This window comes from Pyrgilauda ruficollis, unplaced genomic scaffold (assembly GCF_017590135.1).
Source record: "Pyrgilauda ruficollis isolate IOZ18807 unplaced genomic scaffold, ASM1759013v1 scaffold286, whole genome shotgun sequence".
Classification (NCBI taxonomy): domain Eukaryota; kingdom Metazoa; phylum Chordata; class Aves; order Passeriformes; family Passeridae; genus Pyrgilauda; species Pyrgilauda ruficollis.
In genome coordinates this window covers 100,862-111,046 of record NW_024524222.1, presented here as the reverse complement: position 1 = coordinate 111,046, position 10,185 = coordinate 100,862, and positions in this window count along the sequence as shown.

Here is a 10,185-nt window from a genome sequence, read left to right as displayed (position 1 = left end):
TCCTGAGAGTCCTGAAGCTGCCTCTGGCTCCAGAAGACCATCTGCACCATGGAACTCTTCAGTAGATTTCAGGGCTGGTGTTGCTGTCTCTGTAGTTACTGCCTTGGTTCATGCATCAACTACTTTTCCTCATTCTGTCAGCTAATTAGTAACTTTGGCAGCTTTCACATGCAGTAAGCTCCTGGGCTGTGTTCACCTTGACATAGATTCCTCACTGCTGTCATGTGGATATGTTTTAGTATTACTTATTCCTTGCACAGGATTTTAGTTCAGGGTACAGTAAGATCTACTCACATTTTAGAGTGCAGCATTCTGAGCTCCAAGGTTTTTTCTGGGAATTGGAGATAGGTTTAAAGTATCAGGTGGAGGAGAACAGGTTGGGAATTTGGTTTGCTGGGTTTTTTTAAAAGATTGATCATTTAGTAATTGCAGTAGTCTAGGAATGGAGTGAGGACACCTCCATGTTGTGGCATTTAAGCAGTTAGTAATTTCTAAGGTATCGCTGCAGCAATTTAGTCATACCAGGCTTATTTTAAGAGCTAATGAGAAGAAATGCTGTCTCCCATCCTTGTTGTTGGCATGCAGTGAGCAGGAGCCCCGGATCCCTGTGGGGGCGTGTTACCACAGCGACCAGCCTCCGCATCTGCAGCGGATGTGGGAGGAAGCGACCAGGCCTTCCCATCTGCCCTTCACACAGAATCTGCTGGCACCCTGCTTTCAGCTTTCAAAGTCACTTGCAATTAGGATGAAAAGTCTTCAACCTGTTAAGCAAATTACTTCACTGCACATAAGATCAAGCAGCTCTCAGATGCTTCCTGGGCTCTCTGATGACTTAACATGGTGGTTATGATTTATTTCATCTCTCTAAACATGCGCCAGCTCTGCTTCCCGACATCCTGTAAGAAGAGGGATGTTGACTGTGCATGGCACACAGACTCACTGAATATGCTGAGTTGGAAGGGACCCAGAAAAATCATAGAGTCCAACTCCTTGCTGTGCACAAGGCCATTCCCAAGAGTCACACCCTGTGCCTGAGAGCAGTGTCCAAATGCTCCTGGAGCTCTGGCAGCCTTGGGACTGTGATCACTCCCTGGGAAGCCTGGTCAGTGTCCTACCACCCTCTGGGGGAAGAACCTTTTTCTAATATCTAACCTAAACCTCCCCTGCCCCAACTTCAGGCCATTCCTTTGGGTCCTGTCAACAGTCACCACAAAGAAGATATCAATGCCTAACAGAGGTAAGCACCTCTTCTGTGGGTTACCATCAGGCAGCCTGTCAGAAACTGCTCCGATTATTCCCCTCTGAAAGGGCTGTTTGCCAGAACTGCAGGTGTTTAAAGCAGTCCCAGGAGTCTTTGTTCACATCCTGTCTTCTTTGTACCTGCCAGCTCTTTTCCTCTCTTTCCTCTTCTGCTGAATGCCAGCGGTATGCATGCGACCTGCCTTGCAGGACCGGGATTGATACAGAAATTTTTAAGGACTGCTTTGAGATACTCATAACATACAAAATCAGATATTTTTTTGGCCTGTAAGAAGCATAACAGTCTTCTAAGAAGCTACAGAGTCGCTATAAAATACTAGTTTGCTGATTCTCAAAGCTTTGTAGGCTTTGTTTCATCCCTGCCTTAGGCATATGCAGAAAATTGCTGCAGATTCTGGTTCAGTGTTGCAGCTGCAAGAAAACACAATTTTGAAACACCCTAGCTCTTATTTTAGTGTAAGTAGTGGGTTTATTTAATCAGAAAATAGCCATTTACCCATGCTGGCAGGTGGAGAACTGCAGCTGTTTGCATCTCACTGCATCCCAGCACATAAATCAGAGGTGGGAGTCATTACCACTGCAGAGCCTCCCTGCTAGTTCCTCTCTTGCTGTCTGCACTAGGATAATCCAGGTTTTAACATGAGTACAACTTGCTTTCCTGTGGTGGGATACACAGGAGCAAGCCACTTGCCAGCTGGAGTGAGTTTTACTTGGAATGAGGTGTTTTACCCTCCACTCTGGTGTTGTCTTGCCATCAGCATCTTTTTTCCTTTTCTGATCTGATGAGAAGAGCCACGTGCCCAGCGGGCCCTTAGTATCTGCATGTGCTGGTACACCTTTACACCTCCCATCATCCTGTTCTAAAAAAATCCATGGGAACTCCTCATCTCTGCTGCTGTCAATCCAATTATCCCTTCTTTTCTTTATAAGCTGTGATAAACAAATACCTTTTTTTGTTGTTGTTTTATGGAGACTGTAAGTTTCCACAACTGGAAAAGCTCTGTCTGATATCATGCAACAATTCTTAACAGAATACGATAGCAAAGAAGGATTAAACCCAGGTTTGTTACCTAAAGGTTCCCAAGATAAATAACTGCCCTTTCTCAAGTAATTTTGTTTACAGTTCTTTTCCTTTTAGACTAATTAGTTGCAGTATTTTCTTATTGCTATAGTCTTGATGCTAGACAATAGTTACAATACAGTTAACATATAGTTAATAATAGGGCTGTCATGAGAATGGTATTAGTAATATTTTTCCTTATACGAGTTACCCTGAGTCACTAGTGACAGCAGCTTCTCAAGCTGGCAGATGGTGTCTCTGTAAGAAAACATGTTTTCTTGCCTTGCCCATCAGTTCATTCCCAGACTGAGCAAAGAGAACTCGGTGGTAGTAGCATCTGTTGATGGAATAGTTCCTGTTAAACTCCATCTGCCTGCCAGCTCTAGGATGTTCAAACTGTGGTGTATATATAAGGTACAAAAGGTATTATTAGAATTTTGGTGTATCACAAACTAGAGTGGGTTTAGTTATGTAAGACGGACATTTCTGGACAGCTCTAAGAAGTAATAAAAAAATCTCATGGGTAGAGAGATGATGCTCTTTCAGTTGCTTTTTCAGCCTGCATTATTATTTGCACTCATGCAGTGCAAGATGGAGATTTTTGACTGATCTGAAGCCAAGCCAGTTCTTGCAGGGTGGCTGCGTGGGAGCCTAACTTCTGAAGCAGAGGTGAAAGGACAGAGAGAAAAGATCCCTGGGGCTGGAAGGGAGGATGATGACCCCCCCCAGAAAACATGAGCGTATAATTTGGCCAAGCAAGTGCAGGCAGCCCCCAGCACTGTCACTAGTGACAGCAGGAGGTGCCTTGCCAGTGGCTCCTGGTGGCCACTGCACTGCATGGGAAACCCACGCTCAAGCACCTCGTGTGCCACAGGGAGCAGTGCTCTGTCCTTGGGGGACCCTTCCAGGCAGGGGCTGGGAGCTGGAGCTGGAGCTGCTGCAGCTGCTCTTTCACATGAAACAAGTCAAGAGCCTGCCCACTGGTACTGCAGAGGGGAAAGCCATCTGAGACTGCTAATCTGGCTGATGGAACTAAGCATGGGCTGCTACTGAGCAGTGAAACCCTTGGGGCTGGGGCTGGATGCTGCTCTGGTGCCTCTCCCCACCTCTGTACCCAAGAGCTCATCCTGGTCTCCTCTGTCCCTTTCTGAATGGGAGGAGGTTGTCCCTAGTGCTGGCACATCCGAGGAGCAGTGTGGCATGCCGTAGGGTGGTGCAGTATTCCAGCACAAGTGTTTTTCTAACTCAGGTGCACTCTAAAGTATTTTTGGTGGTGTAGGTTGTTGGGTATTTTTAACACTTCTGTGGAGTAGCAGAGCACTCAGCAGGTGGAGAGTGCAGCAGCTTCCCTCCCTCTTGCCGTGCTAACACAGGCAAAGTCATTTTTGGAGCATGGGTAAGCCCAGTAAGGATTTAGTGAACTGGCAAGGACAGGGCATGTACCTCGGGCTAGGGGACTGCCTGCAGTAGACCTTGGGGGTCAGGCTGTCAGGAGAGGGAAGCTGCCACCAGGCTGTTGTTTGAGCTGCGGCCAATAGCCAGCTGTTATTAAATCGTGTCTGGTGGGAGAATCACCGCAGAGGCAGCAGTATTTGCAATTTGAAAGAAGTTAAAATGGTGATAACAACCCCCGTCTGTCTTAGGGAGGGACCAAAAACCAGGACATACCAGCCACCAGCCTCCACTGGGGGCATCTCTTGCTGATCACTGTGTGTTCAGAGATTTGTTCAGTAGACTTTTATGGCAGCAGACAGGAAAGCTTGCAACATGGGAAGTAGTGTTGTTACACAAACTAAATGGAATTTGTATAATCCTGACTCATCTTTGGTAGGTGGGGATGAATCAGATGTCCTTTTTCCAGCAGGAGATGCCAAGGACCAGCATGGAAAGTATGAGTGCTTGAAAGACTCCCTGGCCATGCTGGCCACAAACTAGCAAGGTGCCTTGATTTTAACTTTGCTTTCACTGTAGGGAAATCATCATAGGCAGCTTGGAATCAGGAACTACAGCCAGGCCACCCTCATCTGTGAGGACATTTCCTGAAGTAAACAGAGGAAAAGTGGCAGAAAAATCACTCTTGGGTTCCTCCTTCTTTTATTATGTGCTTATTCCATTTCCAGAGAAGGCACTGGAAAGGCAGAAGTGCAAGCACAGCTGCTGCTGGTCCCGAGTGCCTGTGTGCCCATTCCTGCAGAGGAGCATCAGCACCATCCCCAGCACCCCTATCCCCAGCTGTCCAGGTGGCAGCCCCAAGGGAGCAGCAGGAAACCCGCCAAGCTGTGTGATTTGGGATGGATTTCTCAAGCTCATTGACACCCGCAGCTATGCAGTGTCTCCCACTTCCTAAGGCTCTCCCAAAGCTAGGGTACAGCTGTGCCTGTTGTGTCTGTTCTCACAGACACAGAACCCCCTTGGGTTCTGGAATACAGTGTCTTCTCTCACTTCTTGGTCTCCTCTTCCAAGAAAGAAGTGCCTGGAGCACACAGATGATGTCTGGCCCTGCTCATGCCCATAAGTCATGGCAGCAGTTGTCATACCTTGCAGGACCACATATATAAACTGCTGGCAGTTTCTGTCCTCTACTTCACTGCCTGAAGTGATATATTGAGTAGTTTGGTGGGATAAATACTTAGCTATACCAAGATTTTCTGAGAAAATCGTATTAGATAACATCTAGGACAAAATATAAGTTTTACAGCAACACTTGCTCTCTTTGTGTGGTCTGCGGGGTCACTGCATGGGTATTACTCATCTCCCATGCCGTGTTCAGGTTCAGCACTCTCCTTTTGCTGGGTAAATGCACGGAACACACAGCACAGGAGCTGCTGATGGCACCATCTGCAAAAGCCTAATGGCTCATTCATTAAGCAGTGGGAACCAGCACCGCCGAAGTCTAATCAGATATTGTATGATGAATAATTCAGAAATAATCCTTGTATACTTGAATTAATATAAGGAGGAGGAAGGAAAAAGCCCCATACATATGGCACGTTAAGGGAACAAAACAGGCATTTTTCAATGTGCCAGGCTGCTGAGCTCTGTGGTACTGATGTTAATCACGCAGGTGGCTAATTCCTGATGAGGAACTGACTGAGGGGTTCTGGCCCAGCACTCGGAACGTGTTCATAAGCAGCAAATCCAAACGTAACGGAAAATCCAAAAATCCATCAGCCTCGCATTTTGCAATATGCCTGTGGTTGTGTTGTATTGTGTAAGCAGGTGGGGGACTGAGTTTGGGAGGTGTGGCCTGAGGCTGTGCTCTTTGTGCTGCTTGAGGATGGCTGTGATCAGGTGTGTGCTGTCCCTCAGCAGCTCCTGCCTGCACATCCTGAGCTGCTGCTCTGGCTAAAGTACTGGTGTGATGCACTGAGCACTGAGTGCCCAGTGCTCAGGGAGCCTCAGGGTGGTAGATGCTGTATAAATAGAATATATAGACATAAAGTATTAGGGTGCATATTTTTTCATCAGGGCCCTTAGTGACAGGGCAAGGGATGACAGTTTTAAGTTGACAGAGGGCAGGATTAGATAGGAAATAAGGAAGAAAGAAAGTCTTCCCTGTCAGGGGAGTGAGGCACTGGCAGATTGCCCAGAGGAGCTGTGGCTGCCCTGCCTCTGGGGAGCAGTCAATTTTCTGCTGTTGGTCCTCTGGGAGTAGTCAATTTCTCCAAAAACGGTACTCCTGTGCAGAAGAAATGTCTTCCCAGCTTTTGATAATCATCAAGTCACACAGATTTTTCTATTACATTTTTCCTATTTCATATCTAGAAATGCTTGGGCTTGAAGGCATGCTTTTGCCAACAGATGTAACCCTGTGACAGTGCCTTCAGCTGTCTGCCTTGAACACCAGTGTCACCGCTTGGCTGCCTGGGGATGAGCCAGCAAGTGCTGCAGGCATATGGCCTGTGTACCAGGCTTGCTGCATGTGCAACACTGCGTCTCACATATGTGCAGATTTTGAGCAAAGCCCTTTTTTCCCCACTGGGAATACACTTCACACTATAGTTCATATGTAGGTAAGTGCCTGAGGTGTGTGTGTTCTGCTCTTGCCTGTTCAGAGGAGCTGGGACCTCTCAGCACGGCACAGCACGGGGTTACCTCATATGTCATACCTCATACATGTGGAAAAACTGAGGTATTGACTGCAACTCCTCACAAACAGAACTGGTTTAGGCCCATGATCCTCACTAACCAACTCTGATTTCTTTGGATAATGCTTTGTTAGCTCTGTTTTGTTAACAGCCAGAAAAAGTATAATTAAGCCCTGAAAAATCCTCTTGGCGTTGTATTATATCTAAAACAGCATCTCTTTTATAGATGATTAAAAATGGGAGTCTCAAGATGTTGAGTTGTTCAAGACGTTGCAGTATTTGGGCCTTTACAGTATTTAACATCTTGAGAGTCATTAGGGTTTCTCACCCTTCATGCTGCTTGGGCATTGCAAATGTTCACTCTGTAGTTAAAGATTCTCTCCTTACACATGGATAGCATGAGTTGCCATCTTCCATGAACACATTCTTTAAATCTGGGGGAAACTGCCTGTTGCGGAGATGTTCCTCAGCTCTGGGCAGTGTTTGTAGATTTCTCCCTACCAAAGTCCTTCATCTTATCTCCTATGAGATCACCTTCTTTTAATAAAACTCATAATTTTAAAAAGCAGTCCTGGGAGGTTTAGTCCAAAATGTAATAGAAGATACATTTTAATAACCAGGAAAGGAAAATGATTTTTTTTTCCCAAGAAAATACCTAGAGATTAGTGATAGGAGCATCTGAAAAGGGGAAGTTTAATTGTAAGCTGGTTTTTAAATATTGAATGTTTAAACAGAATGCAGTGGTACTTTCCTTTAATCATGTATAAACAGTGATAAAAAGAAAAATATAAGTATTCTAAAACAAGAAGTATATGCTTCTGTTCTGCTCTTGTTGATCACATGTTACAAGAATTCTTATGGTGAAAACAGCAATGGAATTAACAAACACTATTAAGCATTTGCTGGAAGTTGTAAAGCTATTACTCTGAAAACAAATTTAGGATTGGAAATATGGAATCTGTATTTTACCCTTCTTGCTTTAAGTTAAGCATGTTTTGCTAGCTAGAAAGCTAGAAAGGAAATGTTCTCTTATTGTTCCCCAAACGTAGGAAGGACAAAACAGGTATTATTTATTCTGACATTAAAAAATCAGATGTAAATTGACTTCAGTTTTTATTGTGTCAATCCACCTGCAAAATCCTCTTTTGTCCCAGCACATCTTTAAAGTGCAGGAGCTCTGTTTGATGCAGTTAAAATTGATCCCTGTACAGAAGGCATGAAATGAATACACCACTGTTCTGCGTTCTGAATTTCAAGAGCCTTAAAATCCTTAGAAGTTAAATAATTAAGAAGTTATTATTGCACTCAAGTTCAGCATTCACTGTAGCATCAAAGTGTTCTGAGTTGGCAGCACTCCTTGCTGACTGCTCAGAAGGAACAGCAGGTCGCACTGGAGGCATCTCTTCAGGAAAAGGAAAGGAGGGGCTCAAGGTTCCCAGAGAAAGAAGTATGAGTTATGGGACTGCGCAGGTGCCAGCACAGGGGACCAGGAGATCCCACTTCAGAGCTGGAGTCCAGCTGGAAGGATCCACTGGTGATGGTTTCATTGGCTGGGATGAAGATTGTCCATGCAAGGACAGCAGGGCTGGGGACTATGAACCTGGCTGCTGCAAAGCCAAGGGATAAAACAGGATAACTGAAACAAGGAGAATTTCTCCCACCACACGTTCTAAGCATTATGTGGCAGAGTGTCTGGGAGAGTGATCAGGACCTCTGGTCTAAGACTTCAGAGCCAAGACATAAGGTCAACATGCCAAAAACTCCCAATGCAGAAGTGACTGCAGGGACACTCATGGTGCTGAACCTCTTTTTTTGTATGCTTGAATTAAAAAAAACCACTGGACAAGTGCTATCAGCCTGGCATGACTTGTAAAATATACTTTAATTTCTCTTCATTTTACGTGTTTTAAGTCAAATACTTAGGGTGACAGACTTTTTCTCCTATGGAGTTGTCAAGGACACCTGGCTGGAAGGAAAACAAGTAGATTTGTGTGAAAAGCAGCACACGCAAAGACCTTTGTGCCATGTATGAACTGTGAAATCAATTAACATTTCAGATATTAATACCAGAGAAGTAGTAGCAGCTGCCATCTTCTTTATGCTATTATGCAAGCCGACCACAGAAATTCAATGTAAGTAAAGAGAGTGTAGTTTTCACTTCTTTAATCAAATCAGTTTACTGGTGAATTGGGAAGAAACATTATCATGGCCTAATTCTGCAAGTCACTTACAGGATGAGCCCAAGGCTTGTGCAAGCTGAATTGCATGACCCTTCTGAACATTAAAACTAGTGCACCAATCCTAACATCCATTTATTATATTCAAATTCAAATCAGTAGAACCTATGTTCTGCTGCTGTTTTGGTTATTAATTGGAATAAGTTAGAATGTTTATGTGGAGGCAGGATTGGAGCAGCCAGGGTACGGCGCGACGGGTAATTTCCTGCCCTACCGATACCTGCGGGCACAGCTACTGGGGCAGCTTCCCAGAAGGAGCTGGGCTTGTGCAGAACGCCTTTGGGACTCTGCTGCCTTCCTAACAGGCTCGTAAGAGACGTTAATACACCAGCATGATTTTATCTAGAATATTTAGTACACTGTATGCTCACAGCGTAAATTTGAGACGGGTGTTTTGTATTTAAAGCCATTAGTATGCTTCAATAAAGCGATTCGCGTGCAAAACTTTACATTCTGAAAATGGTGCTGCACGGTGGTAACAGAGAGAGGGCGGGATCTCGTCCTGCCGTTCCTAGCAATGGCGATGCCGCCAGGATGCTGCGCAGCCAACAAAGGCGGCCGGTCACAGGCAGCGCACGGGCCGCAGGCGCTGTGCAGGCGGGCTCGAGAGTGCCCGGTTAACGAGGTGTGGAAGGAAAGGCAGCATCTCTCCGGGACACGGTTCCCGGCCGCGCCCCGGGACCTGGGGGGTGACCTCGGCCGGGCCCGGGCACAGCGGCCGCACCGCCGGCGGAGGGGCTGAACCGCCAGAGCTGGCAGCGTGTGGCTCCTCCCGTCCTTTGTTGGCCTGCAACCGGAGCAGCGGCCGCGGGCTCTTTCCCCGGCTGCCCTTCGAGGCCTGAGGCGCTCGGGCACGGGGAGAGCCCGGCGGGCCCCGGGCAGCGTCTCCCACGGCACACGGGCGGCGCCGGCTTCGGCGCGGGGGAGATCGGCCCCGGCGGCCGGCGCGGTTCTGCCCGCCGGCACCGCTCGGGAACCCCCCCCGAGCTGTGCGGGCTGCGGGAGGCCGCGACCCGGCCCCGGCCCCGCGGCGCTCGGCGGCCCCGCAGCCTCCCCGCCCCCGGCACTCTCCAGGGAGCCGTTCCACACGGAATCACACGGGAGCGTCTCCCCATCTGTGCCGCCGAGCACCCCCACCCCCACCGCCCAGCCCCGCAGCCTCCTGCCATTATGTTCCTCCGACGCGGGGCTGGGCCGCGCCGCGGGCCGTAGCCCTGCCCGAGCCCGCCGGCTCCGGCCGCAGCAGGTGTGTCGCATGGGGACCGGAGGTTGCATGCTATGGGGTCGCTTCCTCCCGGCCCGGCGGCGGCCGGAGCCCCGGGGGCACCCGTGCAGGGACTGCCCGGGCCGGCGGCTCCGGGCCGGCCGGGCGGGGGCGGATCGTTCTCCCCGCCGCCGAAGGGGCCACGGCCTCTCCTCCCCGGCCGTCCCCAGGGTTCGCAAGGCCCGCTCGGACAGGGCCAATTCGTGCCGGGAGCGCGCAGACCCGCGGGGAGGTGTCCGGGGCCGCGGCAGCCCGGAGGAGGGAGAGGCCCCCCGG